The sequence below is a fragment of the Capra hircus genome, unplaced genomic scaffold, assembly GCF_001704415.2.
Source record: "Capra hircus breed San Clemente unplaced genomic scaffold, ASM170441v1, whole genome shotgun sequence".
NCBI lineage: Eukaryota > Metazoa > Chordata > Mammalia > Artiodactyla > Bovidae > Capra > Capra hircus.
The window spans coordinates 904-14,892 of record NW_017214223.1 but is presented as its reverse complement, the minus strand read 5'-3'; the positions used below and the strand labels follow the sequence as shown (position 1 = coordinate 14,892).

Here is a 13,989-nt window from a genome sequence, read left to right as displayed (position 1 = left end):
TATCTTCTGATATTGTGACAGTTATGTATTTTAAGAGAACTCCAAGCTCTCTTTTCTTAATTCTGATTTTCCTTTCTTCATAGATTGTATTACTTTTTTATAGATGCAATATCTATACCTCTCTGAGTATCCTGCTTACAAGCTTCAGTAAATATGCTTTGTTTGCCTGAAGGAGGAAATGTTAGGATGGTGGATTCAGGACTTTCCTTGGAAACAGGAAGAGGTAGGGCCTGAAAGTGGAAGAGCTTGGAGACTTACTTTTCTGAGGCAGTTTTTCCTTCTGAACAGATTGGTCTTTCATTCCAGAGCCCCTTTCCTGTCCATGTGTACTAACAAGGCTGGAGTCAGGACAGGCAGTGGGCAGCCTCATACTGGGAAGTGGGGAGCTGGTCTTCACACCATGTCGAGCATATGTGAGGGGTGATGTTCTCTGGGAATTGGTGAGCTCCCTGCTGACCACCTGAGCGCCTCATTTTCCTTCCCTCTCTGCAAACTCCTCAGGGTCCTTGACCCCTACTTACGCCCTGGCTTCCCTTCAGACACCCCACCCACCGCCATGGCACTGGACGTGTGCCCTGCATCTGCCGAACACGGACACCTCCCACTTGCTAATTGCCCTTCTCATGACACTCCCTTTGTTCTAGGCTCGGGGCTTTTTATTTCCCTTACTCTTCGAGGAAGAAGCTATAATCCGTTGATCTATTCTGTGTGAATTGAAATGTTCAAATTTGCACTTACCCATATTTCATGGACCTCAGAGTATCTTTGAAGTTCTGTGGAAAGAAGATACAGTGGAGGTGGAGGCAGTCACACAGCAAACGGTTTGGCCGGTCTGAGCAGCTGACAGATGAGATGGTTGCTCTGGCAGACAGGAGGGAAGACCATTGTTTGGGGTCTGAGATCAGGACGCTTGCTAGTTTTATTGGCCAGATGGACTTAGGCACAAATGGACCTGACTTCTTAGCTTACTTTGCTCCTGAATGTCAACCTGGAACTGATCGAGTCCATGTGGATTTCCTTTTTAGAGTGAAAGGCACCCTGAGAGATTTTCTACAACATTTTAAGTAAAGAAAAAGGGTGGGGCAAGGGAGTAACACCTCGCACTGCCATGAAGTCAAGGTGAAACCCAATGAAAAAAGGGAGGGAAGCGGCAGGTGGCTGGGCTCAGCCTGTGATGAAGCAGGCAGGCAGAGAGGAGTCTGTCCTCACGCGGCAGCGGTGAACGTGGGCAGATTTGGATACTGAGTCTTTGTTGGGCTAGTGTGAGGTCTAGAATGACAAAAACTTGAAGCCAGTGAAATTTGACATTGTTTTGGTCTCTGGAAGCCTGAAAAAGCCACTGAGATGGACAGAAGTGGCTTCTCTTTCCTCAACGCGGAGCTGAGACCGGGGGCTGGCAGATGACGCTGCCTCTCCGCGGACCTCTGTGTTGGGCTGCACATGAACTGTGCTTCCGGGTCCCAGCTCTGAGTTGTGGGTTTCCTCCCCTGCAGGATTCGCTGACCCTCCTAGCATCAACCCCCAGGGCACATACCTGGAGGAGGATCCGGGTTCCTGCGGTAGCCAAGCAGAACAACAGGCGGGCAACCTTCGGGTGACCCAGCCCCCGGCACAGGCTCCCAATTTCATCTCACCCAGAGGTAAGTGCAGAGCCACCGGGCTCAGGTGACACTTCCTATGGGCCACGCATGGGGTGATGCCTGGTCGGGAGACTCACCATCTGCCACAGGGCAGATGAAGTCTTTTCCTCATGGGTTTCTGGAAACTTCAACAGTTCCCCCATCCTACATGATCATAGTCTTTTCCCACAGACAAAAGAACACTTGGAAGCACAGGAGCAGATATAGGCATGTGGATGGTGCTTCCCCAGAGGTCTCCCTGGGCTCTAGCAGCCTCTTTCAGGCATTTTCTTTTCCCAAAGATTGTTTCAGTTTCTGGACAGCATCAAGAGCTGCCTTTATATTCCAAATTATAATTTTAAAGGAGCTTTAGAGGGCTGTGAATAGGGGATGTGCTGCAGACTGTGGCGTGGGGGCGTGACAGTGGTTCAGATTTCATAGGAGGAGAGTGTTGGGCCTCTGGTGAAGGGGGAACCTGTGATAGAGGGTCACAGGACAGGGTCCCCAGGGTTTGGGGTCTCCCAAATCTAGGAGCTGAAGATCAGGTGCCCAGTGAGGGCAGAATTACTGGGGGACGTGCGAGAGGAGGGGAGCAGCCTCCCGAGGAAACAGGCTCTGCTTGTGTAAACAGCCAGATGATGTGGCTTTATGAGCAGAAGCCGTATGGAGTGGAGTAGCCACAGGGCCCCCTCGGGGCTGCTTGGACTCTCCACTGGTTTTCTCACTCTTGGACTCCAGTGCTCCAGCTCATCTTTGTTCTGATCTGATAACCTTGATTCCTTATTTAAAAACAGCTTCACTGGGGCGTAAAGTAAACCAACATGTTTAGATGGTACAAATGATAGTTTTCTGAATGTGACTTATGTATTCATCACAAACCATAACTATTCTTTAGGTCATGGGCCACAGAGCTGTTTCCATCTGCCTCCACCTCTCACCCCACCTCCCTAGGACCAAGGATCTGCTTTCTTTAGCTGCATTTTCTAAGAATTTGATATGAAATCGTACAACATCTGCCCTTTTTTTAATTATATGGCCTCCTTCACTCAGCCTGACTGCTTGAGACTTGTCCCTACTGCTGTGTGTATCAACACCCCACCTCTTGTGTGTATCAACACCCTTTCTTCTGTGTGTATCAGCTCCCCTCTCCTATGTGTACCAACACCCTCCTCCTGTGTGTATCAACACCCTTTCTCCTATGTGTATCATCACCCCTTCCTCCTGTTATATCAATACTCTTCCTCCTACGTGTATCAGCACCCTTCCTCCTACGTGTATCAGCACCCTTCCTCCTGTGTGTATCAGCATCCCTCTGTGTGTATCAGCACCCCTTTCTCCCGTGTGTATCAACACCCTTCCTCCTCTGTGTATCAACACCTTCCTCTTGCGTGTATCAACACCCCTCCTCCTGTGTGTATTATCACCCCTCCTCCTACGTGTATCAGCATCCTCCTCCTGTGTGTATCAGCACCCCTTCTTCTTTCTTGCTGAGTCCTAGTCTTGGTATGGATTGACGTCATGTGCTAGAGGCATTTGGAGCTCTGGTTTGGGTTTGGTGTGTGCCTTGCTGCACACATGGTGGCCTGCACATTTGCTTCATGTCTCTGCGGTGTATACACCAGCAGTGGGGTGACTAGGTCACAGGGTAGATGTGATTTGACTTCAAGGATCTGCATGACTGTTGTCCTGAGTGGCTGCACCTATCTCCAGCCTGCTCCCCTGCTGCTCTCCTTGATTTGGTTCTAAGGACCTTTTGACCTCTTCATGCATCAGCCTGTCCCTTTGTGACCTTCTCTTCCTTTACATTTCTGCTCACCACCCCCTCTTCTGTGAGCTTGCCCTGATGTGCTTGCTCCCTGACTACCTGAGCCACCTGCTTGAGGTGTCCTGAGGCCCTCCAGCATCCTGCACACCTGAGTGCCTTGCAGGAGGAGGCTGTTCCCAGAGACCCTGTCACCTGGAAGGGCTTCAAACAGGTAGAAAGCTCTCTGAGTATGGGGCTCACAGGGACAGCGTGACCTCAAATAGGGCCTGCAGAGGGCCTGTCCTGACACCGTCCCTTTCCAGTCCTCAGACCTGACTCCGGCCCACCAGGCTTCCTGGCCCATGTCTGCCTTGGAGCTGGGCCAGCCCCCCTCCTCCAGCCAGGTGAGACCCTCCTACAAGCTTCCTTCCTAACTCCTGGTCCCCAGCTTGGGTCTTCAGAATGACTAAATGGCAGAGCTGAACATGAGCCAGGGACATCTGGAGGCCAGACTTAAGAGAAGGGGAGCTGGGAGGCAAGGGTCTGGGCAGGGTTTCCTATTGAGTCCAGAGGGGTGAGTCCCAGGGTCGGGAGTGCAAGTGGGAGGCAGAACTGGCAGAGGGCATCTCCGTGTGTGACACTGTGTTGGCTTCCAGGTGCAGTGGTCTGATGGGCAGACCTCCAGCGACCCTTCTGGGGAGCCAGGATGCTCCTGGAGCTTTCAGCGGTAGCCTGGGCTGAGCTGCCCTTGGGAGCCTGGCCAGTGTCCAGGGGAGCAGCTGTGGACATCCAGCAACTCGAGTAACAGAGCTTTATCCCTATGAAGAAGGAGGTCCCCAGAGTTTCCTGGGGTTCTGCTGAGCTCCCATGCCCTGTTTGAATAGTTTGGTTGTAACTTTTTGTATTGGAAGAAGCATCTGAGAAAAATTCCTGAAGTCAGAAGTCAAAGGTGGGTCTGTTCTATGCAGGCAGAAGCAGAGTGCAGTCAGGTTCCAGGGTGGGTTCCGGGCAGTGAAGGCCTTTCTCAGAGGGGATGTTGCCCTTTGGGCCTCCCACTGTCCTGTGACAAGGCCAGAGTTCTCCTCCAGTAGATGTGGTGAGTGAGGTGTAGGCAACCTCTGGCATTTCTGAGTCTGGGGTTTGCAGAGAGGCACGTGCACTGGGGGAGAGCCTGCCAGGCTGGGGGGTGGTGCTTGCCCAGGGTTGTGATTCAGTGTGTTTGCCCAGCAAATGTTCTGTTCAATTAAAAGTTTAATGTTCTGACTCCCTGCCTTCATTCACTTAGCTGTCCTGGACACCTGCCTCTTTCAGGCCGGGCCCACATTCACAGTGTGAGGCACTAATCCATGCATCAGGACCCTGGGATGGACATTCAGATCCTTGGCTCCTCCCCCTACCTCCTCCACTCAGCCCTGGGGGTTGGGGCTCTGCCCTCAGAGTCCTGTCAATAGGCTGCCTGCTCAACCACTTCCCTCCCTACTTCCTGGCTTGACCCCAGGCCCTCTGAGAAGAGGAATGTTGGCCCACAGTCTGTCCTCCAGCCTGTCTATAAAAGGCCATGGACACCAGTGAGATGCCATGCCATGTCTTCTCTCTCTGTCTCCCCTACTGAGATCAAGACACAGCGGCTGCTCCAAACTGCTGATGGCAGGTGGAGAGGACTGGAGGGAGGTGAAGAGTGGAGCTGGCTACTCCTGGACATTCAGAGCTCCAGGAGTGTGGGGACTGGGTGCAGGTACAGTGTCAAGCTCCAGGGTGCCACCCCTGTTCCTCCTTGTCCTCATCCTCCCATGGCCCCGGAAGCAGAGAGCTGTGTCCAGAAGTCCAGCGAGTCAGGGCCAGAGGGCCCACTCAGCAGTGGGTCAGCCTCTCCCACCACACCTTGGTCTGGAGAGAAAGGAACAGAGCAGAGGGTGCTGGTGTCCATCCCTTAGGGCGGCTGTAACAAAGTACCGCAAGGAATTAGTTCCCTGGTGGTGCGCGGGTAGGACTCTGAGCTCTCACTGCCTAGGATACAAGTTCAGTCCCTGGGTGGCGAACTAAGATCCCACAAGCCATGTGATGCAGCCCAAACAAACAAAACCGCCCAAGGTTCCACAATTGGGTGACTTAGAACAACAAGAATTTTTGGTCTCATGGTCCTGGAGGCTGGATGTCAATCTAGGTGTTGGAAAGGCCTGAGAGCACCAGGGGAGGATCTGATTCAGGGCTCTCAGCTTCTTAGAGTTCTTGTCTTAGGACAGCATAGCTCCAGCCCTCACAAGGCATTTTCCCTGTGTATGTGTATGTCAAAATTCCCCCTTTTATACCAGTACCCCTAGGGTTAGGGCCAACTTGAATGACTTCATCTTGATTCATTTATATAATGTCATAGTCATAGTACTGGGGGTTAGAATTTCAACACATGAATTTCTGGGGTTCATCATTCAACCTATAGCAGTGTTCTTGTCTCTGCCAGCGACGACCTTCTCCCTGCTGGCCCCAGATGCCATGGCCCTTCCTGGAGCAACCCCGTCAGGCTTACTGGGGGCTCCATGCAGAAGACCCCACCCCTCCTGGCTGCAGGACTTGGGTCTGGAGCTGGAATCCTCTGCCCAGTGAGGGCTGGGAGGGAGACTGTTCTGGAGTTGGATGTGCTGAAGTATTAAAGGTGCTGAGCCAGAGGGCACCTCCCCGGGGGCTTCAGGGTCCCCTATGACCCTGGACAGAAAGCAGTTTGCAGCTCTAGCCCTGCAAGGGGAAAGGAGGGGAAAGCCCCTCCTTCTATCTGAGACAGGCAGCCCCTCCCCTGTAAGCCTGTGGGGCTCTGGGGTGTAGTGGGAGTGTCAGCAGAGCTGGCATCCATGTTGGTGTGGCCAGAGGGCCCAGACTGCGTCCTTCATATCCAGAGAGTGGAGAGGTGTGGACGGAAGTGAGGTGCAGACACCATCAACTCTAACCCAGTATAAAAACACTAGCAATGGAGCCACCACCCCTTGGAGCCACCCCTGAGGAGTCCCAGGTCAGTGTGTATATAGGCGGGGCTTCAACTGGAATCTGGGCCCCTGCAAGGTTAGACCACTGGGAAGCCTGTCCTGTGTGGCCAGCGACTGTGTTCATTGGACTCAGATGCTTGGACCTTGGAAAGTGAAAGCGAAGTGTCTCCGTCACATCCAACTCTTTGTGACTCTATGGACTGTAGCCTAGAAGGCTCCTCCACCCATGGAGTTTTCCAGGCACGCGTACTGGAGTGGGTTGCCATTTCCTTCTCCAGAGAATCTTCCCCACCCAGGGATTGAACCAGGTCTCTGGCATTGCAAGCAGATGCTTTTACCATCTGAGCCACGAGGGAAGCTTGCTTGGACCTTGGTGGTGCCCAAGTGAGAAGTCACCCAAAGCTTCGTGGTTGTGGTTGTGGTGAGCCACGCCCCTGACACGTGGGCCCCAAGGCACCTCCGTGTCATCACCTGAGCAGGATGCTACCCTCCGACAGCCGTGCTGTCCCAACCCAAGCTCAGGGACATGGGTGGGAGGGCAGATTGCAGGTGTGACTCCTGTGGGACACGTGGTATCGGATGTGGGCATGGGACCTTCGTCCTTGTGTTTTGCCCCAGGCTTCTCTTTACCTTCTCACTAGAATTTCAGCAGGACCACAGGCAACCCTTGAGTCAGGGGATTGGGCAACCACCCTCAGTGGTCGTAAGGGAGTAAAGTCTTATGGTCGCCCTCCTGCTCCTGGTTTCGCCTTGGCAGATCCAACCAACTTGCATTGTGTATCAGTATCAGTTCACTTGCTCAGTCGTGTCTGACTCTATGCTACCCCACGAACCCCAGCACACCAGGCTTCCTTGTCCATCACCAACTCCCGGAGTCCGCCCAAACCTATGTCCCTTGAGTCGGTGATGTCATCCAACCATCTCATCTTCTGTCATCCCCTTCTCCTCCTGCCCTCAATCTTTCCCAGCATTGTGTAGTTCTGCACTATTTCCTATTGGAAAAAATCCACATGGGAGTAGATCCGAGCAGTTCAAACCTATGTTTTCAAGGGTCAACAGTATTTTACAAAAGCATCCCTGGTTAAGGTGTTCTTCCTCAGGGTGCAGAGTGGCGCTTCTTACAGAAGCCGTCACAGAGGTCCTCCTACAGAGCTGTACATGCACACAGGGACAGGCCAGTCCCACAGCCACCCGAGGGCCAGTGCCCCTGTGCTCTTGCTTGAAAGAGTATTCTCATGTTGATGCTGTTGGAAAAAGTTGACACATTGAAAAGTGTGTGTTAAAACTCACAATATTATTTAAGTTTAAATGTGGTTTTTACACCAAAATGAGAATATGTTAATTTTTTTCTGGTTTTAATGGAAGTAAACTCATTAACAACTTTTTCCTTTTTGTTGTGAAAGTCACAGTTTAATAAGCAGTATATTTGTAATACTACAGAAAGTGAGTCTGTTTTGTAAACATGGACATCCTACACTAAATGAAATATGTAATCATATCAAGCTTTGTTATTATAATCAGAATTTGTTAAAGGTCCTTTAACACTCAGCTATTAACTGTGAACCCAAGTGGTCCGGGGTCTTTTCCAGTGGAAGATTTCTAAGCACCATCCAAGCTTTTCTGTACTAATTGATCTGTTTGTGTGTGTGTGCCCAGTAGCTTCACTCCTGTGGTCTGTTTACATTGTCCTTATTTTTAGGTTTGCTTTGTTAATGTGTGTTTTTACCAGGAAACCATTGTTTTTATGAGTAAATCATCATTATCGTCTAGGTTTCCAACTTGAAGCAGTGGATTTCTCTTATTTGACTTTAATTTTTCTTCTCTTTCTGGTTTTCTACAGAATTGTTGCAATTGATGAGCACATACTGATACATTATTTTGAACTGCAATCCATATTTTATTCAAGTTCCCTTCCTTCTACCTTTTTATGTTCCAGGATCCCATCCAGGGCACCACATGACATGCGGTCATCATGTCTGTTCAGGCTTTTCTGGGCTTGTACAGTTTTCGAGACTCCCTTTGTTTTGATGCCCATGACCCTGTGGAGGAGGACTGGGCAGGTCCTTTGAAGCTATCCCATACTGGGATTTACTTGGAGTTTCTCTCACGATTAGACAGGTCATGGGTTTTGTGGAAACAGATCACAGAGGTCAAGGGCTTCCTCACCACTTTGTGTCAAGGGAGCAGAGCAGGCTCTCAAGACACTTACCACTGTTGATGTTAACTTCAGGCACCTAGGTGAGGTCCTTTGTCAGGTTTCCCACTGTGTGTTGAAGCCTTTCCTGGCTGCTCCCGTCACTCCTGACTGCTCCCTTTTCTGAGTTTCTGTAGCTCTGATATTCAAATCACAGTGTAGTCATCTGCCTCCTTCCTGTAGTATCTGTTCTCTGGGAATCACGAGTCTGAGAGTCTCCAGAAAGTTGATAGTTTCAGGGAGAAGGCAATATTCTGCTGTCCCTCCTGCCCCTGGCTCAGCCCTGGACTCATGGTAGGAAGGCGATGTGATTAAATCAAGCTTCGGAATCGAGTCCCCCCAAACTGAGTTCCTCTGCTGAGTTTATGACCCCCCTTTCTATCCTTTCTTCTTCCTTTTCTTGTCCCATCTGTGCTCCCCTTAGGACTGAGAAGGATCAAAGAAAATGGGAGGGGAGGTTGAAACCAAACAGGACTCTGCAGGGCCCTCCCAGGTACAAAAGACCCTCTCTGTGCCCCATTTCTTGTTTGTAGAGAAACGTTTATTCTCCTTGGCCTTTCCTAAGTACCAAAGAGCAGAAACGTGTAGTTCCTAGTTAGGAAAGAGAGAATGCAGGCAGGAAGGAAAAGCAGACCCAGATGGTCTTAGAGGACACAGCCCTCATAATTGCCATTTTTAATGTTTGTGTGTTTTACCAGTTTTCGTGTCCTCAGAGGCAAAACAGCTAGCAGAGAGGAGATGAAGAGGTTGGAGTTAATTGTCATCTTGTGATGTTTCTTAATCGTAGTTTTGAAGGTCAGAATGTCTCTGGGTTTGCAACCCTCTGGCCAAGTGGTCCATGGCTCGGGTGTAGGTGAGCTCACCTTGCTCTGGAGAAACAACCTGACTTTGTGTGTTAATGATGAGACCTGCAACAGCACTGCTAGTCATCTGACCCTGGGATGAGAGTTCAGTGGGCACAGGGTTGAGGTCAGAGGGCACAAGAAAGTGGGTGAAGTTTTGGATAGAGAGGTTAGTCATGAACTTGGCCTGGGAGCTCAGTTTTAGGGGACATGGTTTCATGGAAGGTTGCTTCTGAGAACAGAGATTAAAGGGGGACTGCAGCACAGGCGAGGGAGACACGGATTCTGGTGGTGGGAGAAGAACTTGTAGATCAGAGATCTAAGGAAGAGTTTGGAAGTCTGGCTGATGTGGAGGAAGGAATTTCCCTCTGCCTCTTCTGGCTGGTCTTAGATTTAAGTTGATATGAAAACAGATGAACAGGAGAAGGTCACATAAAGGTTTAATAACAGATATACTTGGGAGAGACCCAAGAAAACTGTGTAACTCTCCAAAATGCTCTAAAACCTCACCTTTTCTGTTTTTTTCAGAGATAATGCATTTATAAACACAGAAATGGTTACAACAAAGGTGGCCATATGAATGGGTATATATACATGCCGGGAGCCAGTGTGAGGAATCCCGCCCGTGACAAGATCATGAGGAAGGAAGCTGACATAGGCAAGGCGTGCTCAGACTTCAGGGGCCCCTCTGGAAATTCCTAAGCATGTACCCAACAAAAATCTGCCGGTTTTTGTGCTCTGCTTTTCCACTTTTCTGATATTCTCTGGAAAAAGTCAATTCAGGGCTTTAGTCTTCTGCATTTGAAAGAGTGTTTCAATCCAAAAACCCCTCTGATGGCTTTCTAGCCTGCCTGCAGGACTCGTACAGCTGCGCGTGTGATTGTTTGAGGCCTCCTGACCGCAGGAGGCACAGGAAGCTTAAAACATCCTAGGAATGTAGGGGCTTCCGAGGAGTCAAAATCTTAAGAATAGGACTGATTAAAGGTTTCATTTGTTGAGCCAATGCTTGCTGCTAAGTTTTCATATCCTTTATTTGTAGATATAGTTGGTATATAGAAAAACAAGTAGTAGACCTGGTATTAGCAACATTAGATCTTTGAGTTAAGTACCTTCTTTGTTATAACCCAGTGCACCTTTGTTCTATAGAGATGTAACTTTAGCGCTTTAAGGAGATGTAGATTAAAGAAAAACACTTCAGAGGAAACAAAATTAACATTCATTAAGGAAGAGAGCCAAAAAGTTAACAAGCCTCTTGGCCAGAAGATAATGTAAATCACCTGAGACCTTTTGTATACAAAATGATATACAGAAAGAGTCTGGGTTGCGAACGCTACATAATTTTGTGTTACCCACTGATCTCCATGTTTTATCAAAAGTATGAAAGGCCTTCTGAACAATAAAGGATTGGACCAGTTTCTCGGACCAGTTTCTCGGACTAGTCTCTCGGCCTGGTTTCTTGAGAATCTGGCTCCCCCCCGTGTCTCTCTCTCTCTTCTTCTCTCCCTTTCCCTCTCTCTGCTCTTTACTTTAATTTCAGGCTGAATTTCCATCTGGGGCGCGGAGGCTCGCCAGGTCTACTTACTTGCCCTGGCTGTTAAGACCCGCGCGAAAGGGAGCCTAAGGTGAGGCACCCTTAGATATTCAAGCGAACGCCGGTGGCCCAACGTAGATGGTGCAAATGCCTTGTCTGGAATTTTATTGGTCTTCCGTGTAAACCAAGCTATTCAGCCCTCTTCCTCCACTTAATCTTCCTACTACACTATAGTTTCTTAATCTAATCTTATATCAATCAATAAACAAGTCTTTCCACGCCAACGCCGTCCACCCTTCGAATTCCCTGGATCCACCGGGGCTGGACCCCGGCATATACATATATGAATTTTTATATATAAATCTGTCTGGCGACTGACTGTGGGGCTTAGGAAGGTATGTCCAGTCATCGCATTTCCCCTAAACTGCCCCTTTTCTTCAGCTCCTCTTGTGCGGTTTCACAAAGAACCCACAGCTCCTTGGATTGGGAATGGGGAGATAGAGTACAGGGCCTCAGCTGGCAGAGAAGGGGAGAAGCTCCAAGGAAAACCATAACCCACACTTCTAAGCCCCCTCGACCGCTTTGGGGATCTGCAATCACGTCTAAGCCCTTGCGCCTTTACAGATAAAGGGCATCTGACTCCCCATCTCTTTCCAGCATTAGGTAGGAAGTGAAGTGAGATCATGAGGGGAGGACAACGGCTCCCAGGATGGGGGTCCTGGAGGAACCTCTGTTCTTTTGCCAGCAAGAATAGAACGGGAGGCTGTTTGCATTTAGGGCTCCCTCTTATCTGACATCTGGGAGGACCAGCCTCTAGCCCTTTCTCAGCCCGTTTGGAGCTTTATAAGGGTAAGGAGAGAGTTAGTGCCCATGCTGGAAATGTCTCTGTGAGGTCATTAGTGAACCCCTTCCCTGAGCACCAGCCCCCAATTTTAAAACCTTTGTTTAGGTGGGGAGGCTCCTGGATTACAACACCAGCTCAGAACTCTGCCCATCAGGAGGGCTGACGTTTCTTCCAAAGAGGAGTTGGAAGAAGGATGGTATCCTGTGAACCAAGCCTGTGCCTGCGGCCCAGGGAGATGGAGCCACCGTCTGTCAAGAAGAGGATTTTTCCCACCAGGAGGAGTTGGGGAAAGAAGGGACCAGGACTTCCTTCCCTTCTTCCCAGTGGACAGCAGCACAGGTCTCTATAAGCTCGCCAGGTGCGCCACCTGGGTGGGGCTGCAGGTGACAGTGAGGCAGATGTCCTTATGATGCTCCACTATCTTATAGGGGTTTAGGTCAAAGGAACACTGGAATGGAGGGTTGGGGTTGCTGTCCTCACATCCCCACCTTGCAAGACTGCCCCAGGGGACTGTTAGTTTAGTGACTGTGGCTACTGCTGCTGTGGCAGCTGTGAAGCCTGGCGGGCCTGGCATGGGCCTCAGGACAGACTGAGAACATGATCTTCATTAACAAGATGCAGGATCAGCTGTTGCCAGAGAAGGCTTGTGGGCTGGCTCTGCCCCCTAACCCCACCTTGCTGACAGTGCCTGCCTTGGTGTCCCTGCTCTTGGGCATCAGCATGGACACAGAATCAAAGTCAGACCAGCTGATGCCACAGAATCCAAGACAGACCAGCCAAGTGTCCATTACACAGAACATTACGGTGGTCACTGTGCCATCAACAGATCTGATGACTGCTGGAGTCTCCTGTTCTCAGAGGTGGAGAAGAGAAGTGAGTCAATCAAGTGTCCTGATTTGGTTATCACGTCCCTCTCAGGCTCCCTTGTGGCCACAGCCTCGTTGGCTCAGACCTTCCCCATTTTAGCTCTCATGACTGTCTTATCTCTTCCCCCAGCTCACAAGCCCTGCAGGTAGTCCCTGACCTCTCTAAGGAGGTAGCATTGACCCCCGCAGAGGAAGGAGGTGGTGGTGGAGCTGGCACCATGGCTGCCTCTGGGGCTCAAAGAAGAACCAGGTGCTGGAATCAGGGCTGCCTAAGATGAATGACCCGTATGTTCTTTCCTCTAAGGATGAGGATGGTCATCAGAAAGACAGCAAGACCTTCAGGTGATGGATGTGCTCCCTGACTTTCTACTCAGGTCAGAGATGCAGACCCACTCCAAGTCACACACTGGGGCCAAGCCCCACAAGTGCCCACCCTGTTTCAAGACCTTTGCCAATAGCTCCCACCCAGCCCAGCACATCTGTGTCCACTGAGGGGCCAAGCCATCTCAGTTGTAATTTCAGTGGGAAATCCTTCTGCCAGCTCTCTTACCTCCAGCAGCACACCCAAATCCACACCACGGACAAGCTGTACAAATGTGCATACCCAGGCTGTGAGAAAGCCTCACATAACTCCAACCTGTAGGCCCGCAGGCTGCAGCACAACAAAGATAAACCCCTCAGGTGCCACAACTGTCACCAGGCGTACACAGTCGCAACCTCACTGGAGGGGCACCTGTCCACACGCACAGGGAAGTAGCCCAAGGTGCACTCTCTGCACCCTATGTGTTGGAAACGTGCTTGATGAAACATGCACAAACACAACTCTCCTGATCGCCAGCAGCAGGTGCAGCAGTGGCAGTGACCGTGGTGGCTCAGACCTTCCCGTTAAACATCACCTTCAGCTAAAGACAAAAGAGGAGGTGTAGGGGATAGTGGTTTGGGACCTCAAAGGGGAGGAAGGCAATTCACATGCAGATGGAAAAGCAAATGTTTGGTAAACAAATTGTTGGGCTGCACCTGCCCTGTGCTTGCCCAGCCTCAAGACAAGAGAAAAAGCCTGGAGTCAGAGATGGCCGCAGAGACATCAGTGGTTTAATGGATGGGGGATCTTACATGTGTGAAGTGAAGCCCTTGAGCGACACCCCACCATGTGCGGTAGAAGGCAAGCAGGACAGCGCAGCAGTCTTCCCTATCCAGGAGGAGTGAAACCGTGTGTAAGCCCCATTTTCTTGTTTTTTGGAGTTAAGGCTGATTCAAGAGTTAACAAGTAGGAAATGTGAAGATGTGGAAACCAAAGAATAACTGTTGAGCTGTGGAACTGGTAACAATTTAGACTATAATTCCGAAACATAGAAGAATTACCCAACTCCAAGT

At 50.2% G+C, this 13,989-nt stretch overlaps 1 pseudogene; it reads left to right on the top strand.

Moving 5' to 3' along the window:
- Window positions 1-1,493: 1,493 nt before the first annotated feature.
- On the top strand, window positions 1,494-13,417 carry LOC108635356 (annotated as a pseudogene).
- The last annotated feature ends 572 nt before the right edge of the window (window positions 13,418-13,989 follow it).